The following is a 14,532-nucleotide window of genomic DNA, read 5'->3' as shown; positions in this document are numbered from 1 at the left end:
TTTTTTTAATACATTTATTGATTGAATAATTGTATTCTTTTGAAGGTTATTTATTTCACTAATCTTTATCGGGGAAAGAAAATTAAATTTTATCTTCTTTCCTAAGTCTTTTGATTCTAACCCTTTTTCAGTTATTCTAAAAGGATATAATTGAGTAATGAAAGGAGTACCTAGGATTAATTCTTGTCCAAAGTCTTTTACTAAAAGGAAGGAATTTACGAAGCAAATTCCATCATTGCAAACATGAACTTTTGATAGTTTGTAATTAATTTTGAGTTTGTTGTTGTTAGCATCTCTAAGGCCCTCAGTAGTTTTTTCAAAATACTTTGTAGGTATTAGGCCTTCTTGAATGCAATTTTGCTTGGCTCCCGTATCTATGAGAGCATTTAGTGTAATTTTGAAATCATAAATTTTTAAGGTAACGAGAGCGTACCATTTTTGATATTGAGAAGTTGTGATGGCTCCAACGAAGGAACTTTGAAAATCTTTTTCATCCAGGTTTGGTTGCGCCGTTTCCCTTCGTTCGGGCAGCCTTTCCTGAAGATTGAGAATTTCTTGACGAAGCATATAAGATTCTGACCTGGTTTCAAATCTTAACGCCTGTACCTCTTGTTTGAGATTATTAATCTCTTTTTGTAAATCTTGAGTAGTGAGTTCCCTTGGTTTTTCAAATCTTTGGAGAACAGACTAGAGTCTGTAGGGATTTCTTTCTTCCCTTTCAGGTGGCTTAGAGATTGTCATGGCATCTCTAAGTCGTTGAGCAATTTTCTGTTGAATTTCTGGATCTTGAACTTTTTCTACTACTTCGAGTAGAATTTCTTGATCCTTTGTGAGTACATTTATGCATCCTTCGCATGTCCTTTTTCCCTCCTGTTCTGATTCGTATTCTGTGCTAGAATATGAATCGGATTCTTCTTGGAGTTCGAGGATTTCTCCCTCGCTTGATTGCTCTGAGTCGGTTAGGGTCAGTGGTAATAGCTGATTTTTCAGCTCTTGATCTATATCCAACTCATTGATCTTTCCTCTGATTGGACACTTGTTAGCATAGTGTCCTTCTTCACGACATTTGAAGCAAGTTTGTTTTTTCTTTCCTCCATGGGTTTTTGTAGGAATATACTTCCTTCTTGAATATGCTGGCTTTTGAGACTGCACGGGTTTATTCCGATATGTTTCTCTAGGCCTGTATGAATGATAAGGTTTTGGATGCGTCTTAACCTTGTTTCGTATAGAGGTTGAGGGAGCTTCTATTCCCTTGCATCCATATTGATCGCAAAATCTTCCAAGCTCTTTTCTATTTGATATTGAAGAATTGAGCTTGTTTTGAATCTTTGACTCATTATAAAGCCTGAGTCCTTCTTCTATGATGAAGGATGCTATGGATCCGTATGACAGAGTCTGCCATGGAATTGTTCCATTGTGCTTTGTCTTGAGACCATCTTTGATCCTCCTTGAAAAGTGTTTTGGTAGTCCATTGACAAAATTCTCTTTCCAGAATTCCAACGAACTATCTGTTCTAATAAGAACTTTGCTGAAGTACATGTCTTTGTACCACCTGAAATCACCTAAGGTAGGGCATTTCAGATTCATGAGTATCTCGGCGGATCTCTCCTGGTATTTCAGAGGGTCGCCGACGAAGAATTCTATGAGGGTATATATGAGGGTGTTGACAGCATCCTCTACCCTTTCATGTTGTATTTCGGTTCTAGTTGATGGACCTTCTTCTTTGATGATCTGAGTAGTTGGCCTAATGACATAGTGATTTAATATCTATTGGCGAGTTGTTTCGTCGAGATATTTGTCCCACCAGTCTTTGAGTTGCCTGGTAAATCCGGTTACTAAAACTTGAGCTATCTGATGGTCGGATTTATGGCCCTGTAATTTTTACGCGCCTGCAGCCATCATCATCTCATTGACAACATTCATTATCAGATAGTCAGACAATCCGTCGATATTCCATTCATAGATTGCTAGACCATCGTAATGAGCTTGAGTTTGCAGTGTCTTTTCTTCGAACTGGATATCTGGAAAAGACGGTTGAGGATACCAGTTTTTCTGATTACTAGTATTATTTTGACTTCTTCTAGAGATCCTTTCAATTCGATTGTAGAAAGGTTCTTCTTTCTCATTTGCAATCTCGTCTTCGGATTCTTAGTTTTTGCCGTCATTGTTGACGACATTGACAGATGAATCTTGAGGTGTTATGGCGGGATTTAGTATCCTGTCCAATTTTTCTTCTATTTTGGCCATTGCAGCCTCTTCTTTTGAAATCCTTTTTGTAAATATTTCGAGATTTGCCGGTCGGAGTATTGGTATTGACTCATCAACCTTTGGTATAGAGCTGCTTGCCTGTTCCTGCTGAGTACCTGATTTCTTTGAGATTTTTCCCTCGATGCTCTCGAGTTGAGTAGCGATCGTGGATAAAATCTTATTTGAGTAATTGTTTTGATGCTGGATATTCTTGATATCCTTTAGGGTCGGATTACTCTTTTCTAGTCCTTGCGGAATATGTTTGAAAGGGCTAGCTTTGACCTTTTCTCCGTAGTAGTTGTCGAATTCGACTTCTTCTAACGAAGGATGTTTCGAATATACCTCGCCCCTTTTGGTAGTCTTCCAACTCCTCTGAGTCAAGGTGCATGCCTGCAAAATATTTTCTTCAAACCATTCGAAGAATGGTATATTTTCTTCGATGGCTTCCATATGAGAATACCACTGAGCTCTTAATTCATTTCGCTTAGCCTCTTTGTAGGTTTGGAAGAAGGCATTTCTTTTTGAAGAGTTGGTAGTTGACATAAAATCTGCTTTAAAAAATTCTTTGTCTATCTGGAAATCAGCTGTAATGACATTTAGCTGGCTTTCGTAGACGGATTGAGTATCCATATCCGTATGGGTTGGAGACCTTGAGCCATCTTCATAGTGGATTGACGCTCTTTTTTGATCATAACTGACCTCTTTTACCTTTAAGGGGTCATACGTCGATCTTGATATTCCTGAAGTACTTGGTCTAGAACTCAGGAATTCTTTTACTTTCGACTCTAACGAAGGTTCTTCGCTGAATTTTATTTCAACGCTTCCATCGTCATGTTCGATGATTTGGACTGGGTTTTGAGATTCTTTTCTTTTTGGAAGATTTGCATCTTCTATTTTCCAGAGAGTGCTTCTGGTTATTTGATCCCAAGAGAGTGTTTTTGGGACAGTCACTGATGATTTCCCAATATTCGCTTCTATGAGCATAGTCGATCCTTTTGGTGAGGATCTTAATGCTCTTGGAGAAATGTTTGTATTCATGAGTTTATAATAAACCCTGAATATGACTACTGAAGAATGAGTTTCAGCCTTAATGTTTAAATTTTTTGATTGTAAATCCAGCATGAGAGCTGATAATATGTGTGGGTCGTGGAGTGACAAGAGTAAAATTTGGATAACAATTGAAATAGACTGATCCATTCTCTAGATTGGATTGAACCATTCCCAACAAAGAATTTGAGAAATCTTCATGTCTCTTATCTCGTAAGGAGATAAGGACTGAGATATCTAAACCAAGTCTGAATAATGGTTTTACAGCGACTTGGACAAGACCTACATGGAGATAATTAAACTCTTCACGATGTTGGAGTATAAGGGATTTTGAAAAAAGATTTAGAGATTCCCTATTGCTATGAATTGGGATGTTCTTCTCTAAGAATTTTATGCATGATCTTTGAGTAAAATTGAAGGTTGAAATTTGGTAGATAGTTTTAGGATCTACCTTTGGAATAGTCCAATTTTGGAGTTGATCTTCGATTCTGACAATCTGATTTTCTTGATTGACAGTATTTGAGATGGTGAGATTTTCTCCCCTTCTATGTTCATTTGAACTTTCTTCTTCATCGGTAGAGCATTTGAGATGGTTTGATCTTCTGAGCTTTCTTAGAAATTCGTTCATAAGATAAATAAGATAAGAGATAGAGTATAATGATTTTTCTCTGAATTTTTCAATTGATATTCAAGAGAGAGCTATCGGCCGATCAATGCTCTCTTTACATTGATGAAGTCCTTTTATAGACTTCGAATTTGATCGTAAATTTGAAAAACGCCAACTAAGAGATAAGATCGAATCTAGCAGGACAGGACCCCTGCAAGATCTGATTTCCTAAAAGACATAAAGTAGACTAATAATTTAAAAGACCATTAATTTAAAAGATTAATAATTTACCGACACTGATAATTGGCATGTGAGCCTTCACTGTGTGGTTGACAAGTTGTCAATCTTCGTTTTGTCTCTGATAAAGTTGTCAGGATGTAGATAAGATTTTTCTTCAGAATTTTTCATATGACTAAGCACCCAAGCTTGCCAACGGACTTACTGCGCTTCCCACGTCTTACCACCTGGAACACAAGGGCTATTCGCTCAACTATCACATACTCCAAATTCTTCTGATCTGTCATATCCTCCTCCTAGTTTATGCAACATCGCTCTTGAAGATCGAGTAACTCCTCTTCCCTCACGAAAATTGAGAGGCTCTGATACCATTCCTACGCTTAATGACTTGAGTCCTTACAATTTACATAAGCTCTGTCATCCTAGCTTAATTAATACAAGATTTTACATAGTTTTTACATAATTACATATTTTATGAAATGTTATATGAATCCTTATCCCAAGAGGTTATATAAGGTAATGAAGTTTGGGAGTTATTGGAAAACTTTAGTTAACGAAACCAAGATATGGGAGAAAATGCTCATCACGATCCATATGACCTTTTCCATGAAGCACGATGTTTATAAGTTTTGTAGTCAATGTTGCCAATGTTTGCTGCACACAAAAAAAATGATAGGGATGTTAAATTTTTAAGTCACTTTCGGAAAGTATGGTGGATAAATTGGGTACCAAATTATTGTTTTCAATTACATGTCATCCTCAGACTCAAGAGCAAACTGAGGTAGTTAATAAAATATCAGCAACATTGCTTAGGGCTATTATTTATAAGAATATTAAGTCATAAATTGGGTAACAAATTATTGTTTTCAACTACATGTCATCTTCAGATTAATGTGCAAACGGAGGTGTGGTTAATAGAACACTAGGAGCATTGCTTAGGGCTATTATTTGTAAGAATATTAAGTCTTGAGACAAATGTTTGCCACTCATTGTTCTCTTTTTGAAGTTGCTTACGGATTTAATCCACTTACGCGTCTTGATTTACTTTCTATTCATTCTAATATTTTTTTTGAGTAAAGCAGCCACAAGTAAGGCAAATGGGATCAAAACATTGCATAAAGAGGGGAAGGAGACAATTGAGAAACAAAATTTCAATGTTGCTACAAGAATTAACAAATGACAGAATGAAATCATTTTTCAAACTAGTAAATGACCCTTATCAAGTCCTTGAAAGAATTAATAACAATGCATGTAAAATGATTTTCTACGAGAATTTTCAGCACATTCTACTTGCAAGCATCATTACATGAGTTGTTAGAAAACTTTATTTATTTTTAATTTCATAAATTTGTAATGGTAGAATTGTCGAATTGGCTTCGTTTTTTTTTTTTTGGAGATTTAAGGGGATCGAGATTAAATCCCAGCCACTAACTTTTTTTGTGGGAGACTATAAATACCCACAAATTATTAGGTAAAAATCATATTTGTGATGAATGAAATTGATCAATCAAGTTGAGAAGTTCCCCTTCGAAATCCGAGCATCGCGTGTGAGCCATGTAGTCATGCTTTGACATTGTGTGGTTGAGTGAAATTCTCAACCTTCTACTTATTTTTGGGATTTCTTTTCTCAGTATTCATTGTAATTTATCCTGATAAAAACAAATTTATTCTGGTAGGGAATGTATTAATTACCGTGAACTTTTGTATAAAACCAAGTAAACACAAATGGAGTAACATGAGATAGAAGTAAACATAGTAATAAAAAGAAACTACATAAAGGAAGTGAATCCCATTTTACAATATAAATATTGTTCAATTGTAGCAAAGAAGTAGTTTTGAAAACTAGTCACTCCATATGGATCTATGTTTGGAAAATTAAAATAAAGAAAAAATAAATAAATAAAAATATTTTTAAAAAACTTAGTTGGGTGTGAAATTTTGCTTAAAATTCAAATGTTTTCATTTCTTTTCTTCTTTTTTTTTATTATTATTTTTTTTTATAAAAGGATAAAACACATAATTTTGAAATAAAACAAAAAAACAAAATAGTTATTAAATGGGCCTAATTTTTAACATATCTATCCCAAAGGAATGCATGGGCTCTAGTTGCAATGCTGCTTCAACTGTGTGATAGACCATGTGAAGTTAACATGACAATAATAGTAGCTTCTAAAGCACAAAAATATGTGGATAAATTTCATATATTGAGGTGCGGAAAACATATACACACGGGAAACTAAAAATGATAGATCCACTATAAGGGCATTTGGTCTAGTGGTATAATTTTTCTTTTACAAATTAGGTGGAATGAACAAACAAAAATAATGAGTTTAAAATTACCAAACAAAATATCAATTTTCAAATGGAATGGAGACATAAGACCATTCTAAAAAAGAAAAGGACAAAAGAAAAATATTAAGTACATTTTCAACTAATGCATTTGGTTGAGAGATATTATGGTCAATATAAGGAAAATATAGCATTAACTAATTTTCATGGACACATATGGATCCTTAGCATACTAAAATGACTGTTATTATTGGTATCAAACCAATAACAATTCATATCAGCTAAATCTTCCAATTGATAATTAGGTCAGAGAAAGAACTTGAATTTATTTTTATATCTATCAACATGTTTCCTACTTTTATCTAAAACTTGATCACGAGTTTTTCTTATTTGCATTGTAAAATTATGTATTTCTATAGATATCATTTCTATTTCTAGTTGAAACAAAAACATGTGGATAAATTTCAAATATTGAGGCGCATAAAAGATAGATCCACTACAAGGCATTTGGTCTAGTGGTATGATTCTCGCTTTGGGTGCGAGAGGTCTCGAGTTTGATTCTCAAAATGCCCCAAACAATTATATCAAATTGAAGAATGCACAAAGAATGCCCCAAACAATTATATCAAATTGAAGAATGCACAATATAATAAGATTTGAAATAGGTTTTTTTAAACCTCGAACCAAGAAGTAATTCAGATGGATATTTGGAAAGAAAAAAAAAAGGAAAATAAACAAACAAAGGGAATTTGTGTGTGTATGTATGATTCTCTTCATATCTTGGAAACTATGAGGATTCCTCTCCTTTCTAAACATAAAGACTTACTTTTTTGGGACTTGGACCATAAACAGTCATCTACTCTTACTCCTACTCCCTTCTCTAAGAATCAACATAGCATAACCATTCTATGAAGGCTGAGGTAGTCATATAAAAGAAGATGTGGGTACCATTTTCAAATCATTCCATGAGGACTTGAGAAAGTTTTGTAAAAGAAGATGAGGGTACCACTTTCTATTGCATAATTCCTATGTGAATTGAGAATGAACCATATTCTTTGGAGATAAGATAGAGCCTCGAGCCTAACTTCAAAGGCATTACACAAATTGTTCTATGATATTTTTTCTAGGAACTCTTTGTTATGTTGTCCGCTGAAGGTGTCAGGAAAGGGACACAGATTCTCTATTGCACTGATCTCCCAATAGAAGTTTTACCCAGGTCATCTGTCGTCACAACCCTTTTAAGGAAGATGCGCCCAAATAACTAGTGAACAATAACATTTAAAGAAGTTTGAGAGAGCGAAAAGAGGATTGTGATAGAAGTTGCCCTAGGTAAAACTTCTTTAAATGTCTTAGCCAATCATGACCTCATAATGAGGAGTCTCTTGGACAACAATAACATATGGACAACAAATGTCTTAGCCAATTGTGACGGTCATGATTGCTTAAGGCGTGTCGCCCATAATCGATAAACAATAACATTGCCCAAATAACCGCCTTGGACAACAAATCGTTTACAAGAATGGCTGAGACATGCAACATGCAACCCCAGGCAACACGCCTTGGGCAATCATGACTGTGACATCTGCCCCCACACAATTTATTGGATGAGGCTGACTTTAGGTCTCTCGATGCGCTTCCAGCTGATCTCATAATGAGGAGTCTCTTCCAACCTACTAAGTACTGTTGAAAATCACTTCTCGGTTTGTTGAGTCTTCACGTCTTCTCTGTTCGTGTCTTTCCTACTTTCTTCGCTTGAAACTTTTTTCTTATTTGTATGACGTCATACCACCTACTTATGCTTGATGTTTTCTTGGTCGAAATAATAACGTTTCAAGTTACTAACGTGGACAACAAGGTTAGTCTGCATCCATAAGAGTAATTGGATTCTATATGATGTCTTCATAATCTTATGGATAACTTTAACTAGTCCATAGTATTTTCACATCAGTTTTTGGTTCTTGTTGCTTTGAACTCGAAGTTTATTTGAACCTAACTTATATGAACTCTTTATTTTTCTTGAAATTATTGTGGTTGACGCTTCCGACTGACCCTTCTCTTCATCCGTCTAGATGATATTTACGTGTGAACATGTGTTGCTTCAGATAAATCCATTATCTGACCTTGTTTTGCATCGTGGTGTTCATGTAGTGGCAACGAGGTTTCTATTGTGATTGGCTCACTTGAGCTCCCCTTTTCAATTACAACAGTAGCAGCAAGCGTAGATTCATCATGGCTATGTTTCTTTCTCAACTGTAGTATCGACATCATTTTCAACCCTCTTGGTTGATGGATGTTTTTCTGAATGATCATCGGGTTAGACTCCATTACTACTAGACATTTTGCTAGGGGCATGTAAATGACTTTGTGTTTAAGCAGAACGTTCGTTCCTGACACGACGTCGAAGTCATCCATTTCAACTATCACTAAACAATTTGCCTAGTCCAAGGCTCCAGCTTGATTAGAGTTCTCATTGTGACTCTTAAGACAGGTAAAGCTTCCAATTTGACGGCGTTCATCTTTCCTGTATCTTGATGCCAAAGGATGTTAAAATATTTTGCATCGGTCCATGAAAGAATTGTTCATCTTTCCTGTATCCTTACTACTTTGTGCTTTACCCAAACCTCGACATACATAATATATATATATTCATTTAACTATAACTCATATGGTCCAGGAAAGAATTGTAACTCTTATGCTCATTAATATTATAATGGCTACTACCTAAATTATAACCTAAAGTTGATAATTGATGTCCAATTAGCCAACCCTAAATTTGTAATCATTGTGGAGTGATTGAAATTACAATGAAAGTAGTTTAAACTCCTAGTATCTTAAAGGAAGTTGGTCTATTCTAATAAAACACGAAGTTCTCTTTAATATCATTAATACAATTATGCTAGACATGAAACCAAAACTGCGTTCAATTTAACTCCATTTTATTGTTATCTTGAATGACCTGTAGGATATATTCTTGATTTACCTTGATATTTCATATTAGTTAAGTTTTTTGCAAAATCACAATTAGACAACAACAACGATGAACTTGGGTCTGTTTATTATTTTAAAGAAAATTTCTTTCTTCATCTTATTCCTAATAACTCTGCAACTAAATTCATATTATGCTAAGAAACAAATTTTTTGGGTTGTAGTTTATTCGATAACACTTGCATATTAGAACAATTCAACATTACATGCCTTACTTACAAGTAAAATACTAACCATCAACTTTTTATTTTATAGTCCAACAACTGCTCAAGAAAATAGATTTCAAACTTGAGAGAAAAAATATATTGAGTAGGACTTAAAAATGTTGCAGTTTTTTTAGAAAGGGCATTTGGTCTAGTGGTATGATTCTCACTTAGGGTGCGAGAGGTCCCGAGTTCAATTCTTGGAAATGCCCCTATGTTCATTTATCAAAAGATAAGCCTTGGAGAACAATCATTTAATGATAATTTACTTGTGTACTCCACTAAAAATATAATAATAATTGCTCATGGATTTCATTAACAAAGAAAATAAATGAAATGATGATGATACATTTCCATAAACAACGTAATATATAGTCCATAGTAAGGGCATTTGGGTGCAAGAGGTCTCGAGTTCGATTCTCAGAATGTGCCCCTCCAAAAGAAAAAAAAAGACAATTTTGTGAAAGAAAAAAAAAAAGTTTCATTATCAATGGGGCCTAACCCAAAGGAATGTGTTGCAATGCACAACTTCAACTTATATAAATTTCATATATTGAGGCACGGAAAATATATAGACTAGCAACTAATAATTATAGTTCTACTACAAAGGTATTTGGTCTAAGTGGTATGATTATCATTTTAGGTGTGAGAGGTCTCAAGTTCGATTCTCAAAATGCCCCAACAATATTATATCAAAATGAATTATGCAAGATAATATGATTTAAAATGTGGTTTTTAAACATTAAACCAAGAAGATGAGAATAGAGAATGAAACATATTTTGGGAGAATAAAGATCGTATCATTTTGGGTATGAGAGGTCTCAGGTTTGATTCTCAAAATGCCCCCAACAATATTATATCAAAATATATTATGCAAGACAATATGATTTAAAATGTGGTTTTTAAACATTGAACCAAGAAGATGAGAATAGAGAATGAAACATATTCTTGGGAGAATAAAGATCGTCTTTCTAAGAGAATAGAGAATGAAACATATTCTTGGGAGAATAAAGATCGAAACATATTCTTGGTAGAATAAAGATCGTCTTTCTAAGAGAATAGAGAATGAAACATATTCTTGGGAGAATAAAGATCGTCTTTCTAAGAACTTTTGTATTCTTTCTAGGAACTTTTCAGTCAAATAGGTCATCTATTGTATTCTTTCTAGGAACTTTTCAGTCAAATAGGTCATATGTTGTCACAATCCTAATTGTTCTTGTATTCTTTCTAGGAACTTTTGTATTCTTTATACGAACTTTTCAGTCAAATAGATCATCTGTTGTCACAATCTTAATTGTTATTGTATTCTTTCTAGGAACTTTTCAGTCAAATAGGTCATCTGTTGTCACAATCCTAATTGTTCTTGTATTCTTTCTAGGAACTTTTAGTCAAATAGGTCATCTTTTGTCACAATTCTAGAACTGTATTCTTTCTAGGAACTTTTCAGTCAAATAGGTCATCTATTGTATTCTTTCTAGGAACTTTTGTATTCTTTCTACGAACTTTTCAGTCAAATAGATCATCTGTTGTCACAATCTTAATTGTTATTGTATTCTTTCTAGGAACTTTTCAGTCAAATAGGTCATCTATTGTATTCTTTCTAGGAACTTTTCAGTCAAATAGGTCATATGTTGTCACAATCCTAATTGTTCTTGTATTCTTTCTAGGAACTTTTGTATTCTTTCTACGAACTTTTCAGTCAAATAGATCATCTGTTGTCACAATCTTAATTGTTATTGTATTCTTTCTAGGAACTTTTCAGTCAAATAGGTCATATGTTGTCACAATCCTAATTGTTCTTGTATTCTTTCTAGGAACTTTTGTATTCTTTATACGAACTTTTCAGTCAAATAGATCATCTGTTGTCACAATCTTAATTGTTATTGTATTCTTTCTAGGAACTTTTCAGTCAAATAGGTCATCTATTGTATTCTTTCTAGGAACTTTTGTATTCTTTCTACGAACTTTTCAGTCAAATAGATCATCTGTTGTCACAATCTTAATTGTTATTGTATTCTTTCTAGGAACTTTTCAGTCAAATAGGTCATCTGTTGTCACAATCCTAATTGTTCTTGTATTCTTTCTAGGAACTTTTCAGTCAAATAGGTCATCTATTGTATTCTTTCTAGGAACTTTTCAGTCAAATAGGTCATATGTTGTCACAATTCTAATTGTTCTTGTATTCTTTCTAGGAACTTTTGTATTTTTTCTACGAACTTTTCAGTCAAATAGATCATCTGTTGTCACAATCTTAATTGTTATTGTATTCTTTCTAGGAACTTTTCAGTCAAATAGGTCATCTGTTGTCACAATCCTAATTGTTCTTGTATTCTTTCTAGGAACTTTTTAGTCAAATAGGTCATCTGTTGTCACAATCCTAGAACTGTATTCTTTCTAGGAACTTTTCAGTCAAATAGGTCACTGTTGTCACAATCCTAGAACTATATTCTTTTTAGGAACTTTTCAGTCAAATAGGTCATCTGTTGTCACAATCCTTTTAAGGAAGATGCGCCGAAATAACCGATGAAGAAGTTTCAGAGAGCCATAGGTTCTAATCCTGTCACCTTGATGTGGTATTCTTAGGGGCCGAAGTGCAAAGCCCTGTAGTCTATCCGTGGTTAGGAAGGCAGGCATGTTGTCCACTGTCGTCACATAGGTCATCTGTCGTCACAATCCTTTTAAGAAAGATGCCCAAATAACCAATGAAGAAGTTTCAGAGAGCCATAGGTTCGAATCCTGTCACATTGATGTGGTATTCTCAGGGGCCGAAGTGCAAAGCCCCATAGCCTATCCGTGGCCAGGAAGGCAGACGAACCGCGCACACTGAAAATAAAACAAAGATCTCATTTTCTATCACACGTAGAATTGTCATTCTGTTGTCTTTTAAAACCCCTTAAGTTATCAGTCATCAAGCAGGTTTTTGGTATCATATAACGAGATAATTATTATGAAAAAGCTATTCCACTAGTGTGACATAGATACCCTTTCTTTGTAGTATCGGTCATGCTATTTGAATAGCCTGAAGTCATCATAGCCTCTCCACCGGTTCCGAATACTCCTTCGGCATCAATGTGCTCCAATTAAAGAGATCAGACCCTTTCTTGAACTAGAATCGGGCACAAAACGCCGAGGAGAAAGTCGAAAGCAAGCTCTTTTTGCGTATATGCAATCTCGAAACCCAATTAGCTCACGGACTGTCTCCTTAACCCTGGCGAGTATGAGTGCTTGGTAAGAGAGAATGTCGATTGAGAAAGACATTCGATTACAACAACATTCGCAACTACCAAAGTGCACTAAACCTAGTAGAGATCTTCGACCTAACGATAATGGAACTTCAAGCCCATTTAATCCATCCGCTTTGTTCTTTATTGTTGACCAAATCGGATACACGCCAAGCCTAAATTCTCTCTCAGTCACCCGAAAACGAAAGGAAGATCAGATCCGAAGGTTATGAATCGAATAGAAAATGGATCTGAGTTCTACACGCTTTCATTTTCAAAAGCTTCACTTGCCTACGGTACTTTATTCAGGATGTGCAACAATACGGTCATCTCTCAGTCGTGTATAGAGAATTCCTTGATCATTTCCTTGGCGTATAACACAAATGAAGTCGCTTCTCTGACCGCCCATCATATGAGTCCATTCTTGTCTTGTTGGTTTGTTCTACTATTCTATACCTCTCTCAATTGGTAGAAAGACGTTCGGGAGCTGGGAGGGCCTATCGTGATGGAACTTTCCTTTTCACGGTAGGCAAAGGTAAAGCGGGAGCTGCATATGTCCACAGTGATCAAGGGAGAGCGATTGTTTCTTTAAAAGATGTTGGTTTTATCGAAACTGTTAGATTTGCTTTCGTTAAAGAAAAAATAGGAGCTCTTGGTTTGGCCGAGGTCGATTCGTATGGCAATGTGAACTCGATTCAGGATGAGGATTCCGCTTTTCATACTACTGCTATGAGTCGAAAGAGCTGGTAAGTTATCCGCTAAACGAAAGGAAAAAGCACGTGGCGCGTTGACCTTGTTACAAGGGGCGGGGGCCAGCAAAGAAGGTCAGTCGAACTAGGTTAGGACCCTTGATCCGATTCAGCTAGGTTCTTCCATGCGAGAATGCATGCTATCGGTATCCTCTTTAGGACTGGTTGCTTCCTCTTTTTGTTTATACGTTTGGAGAAATCTCCTAAGCCCACCTTTCTTATGAGGTGTGATTCAATCTTTCAGCTCAAACTTTCCTACCGTCCGACGGGAAAGGTAGGAGTACTACTAACTTTTCCTTTTCTTGCTCGAGCCAAGGGATCATTCAGTTTCTACCAAAAAGTTCGCTATCTATTAGTTGCCATAATCGAATGTATTTCTCATTTCATGTTAGCTCCTCCAAGAGCTTTCTAGTCCGTAGTAGATGAAACCTTGGACTTCTATCGGACTTATAGCATTGCCTGGTGAGCTCGCCGTTGAGGGTTGGCCTTACAGGAGATCGAGCAGCCTTTCTTTCCCTACCTGGTATGCTTTCCCGCTTATCGTGCAACTAGCCAACTAGCCAAAGAGAGAGGGAGAGGGATCATGTCAATCAATTTGTATGTGCATTTTGTCCATCCTGTACATTCCTGCTTAGCTTTCTTAGCCAACATCTCCGGTTTCCCCTGAATGAAGAGGTTCTGCTTATCCATACCCAACAGTCACACTTTCAGCCGAAAGACTAATTTTTTTCATAGAATCGGTTCATAGATCAAGAAAGAATGAAGCTGCTTACAGGGACGTTTACGCGATCCATCTTTTCATACTCGTCTTTTCATTAACCCTGCTATCAACCTAGCCATTCTCGCGTCCCTGTGCCAAAAAGGATGGGCTAGTTTGGTTTGAGTGTTCATCGATTGAGTGGATCCATATGCTCCGCGGGGGGGGGGGGGGGGGGGGGGGGGGGGGG

The sequence above is a fragment of the Cucurbita moschata genome, unplaced genomic scaffold, assembly GCF_002738365.1.
Source record: "Cucurbita moschata cultivar Rifu unplaced genomic scaffold, Cmos_1.0 Cmo_Scf00104, whole genome shotgun sequence".
Classification (NCBI taxonomy): Eukaryota; Viridiplantae; Streptophyta; class Magnoliopsida; order Cucurbitales; family Cucurbitaceae; genus Cucurbita; species Cucurbita moschata.
The sequence above is the reverse complement of the archived record's forward strand: the minus strand, read 5'-3'. Positions refer to the sequence as shown.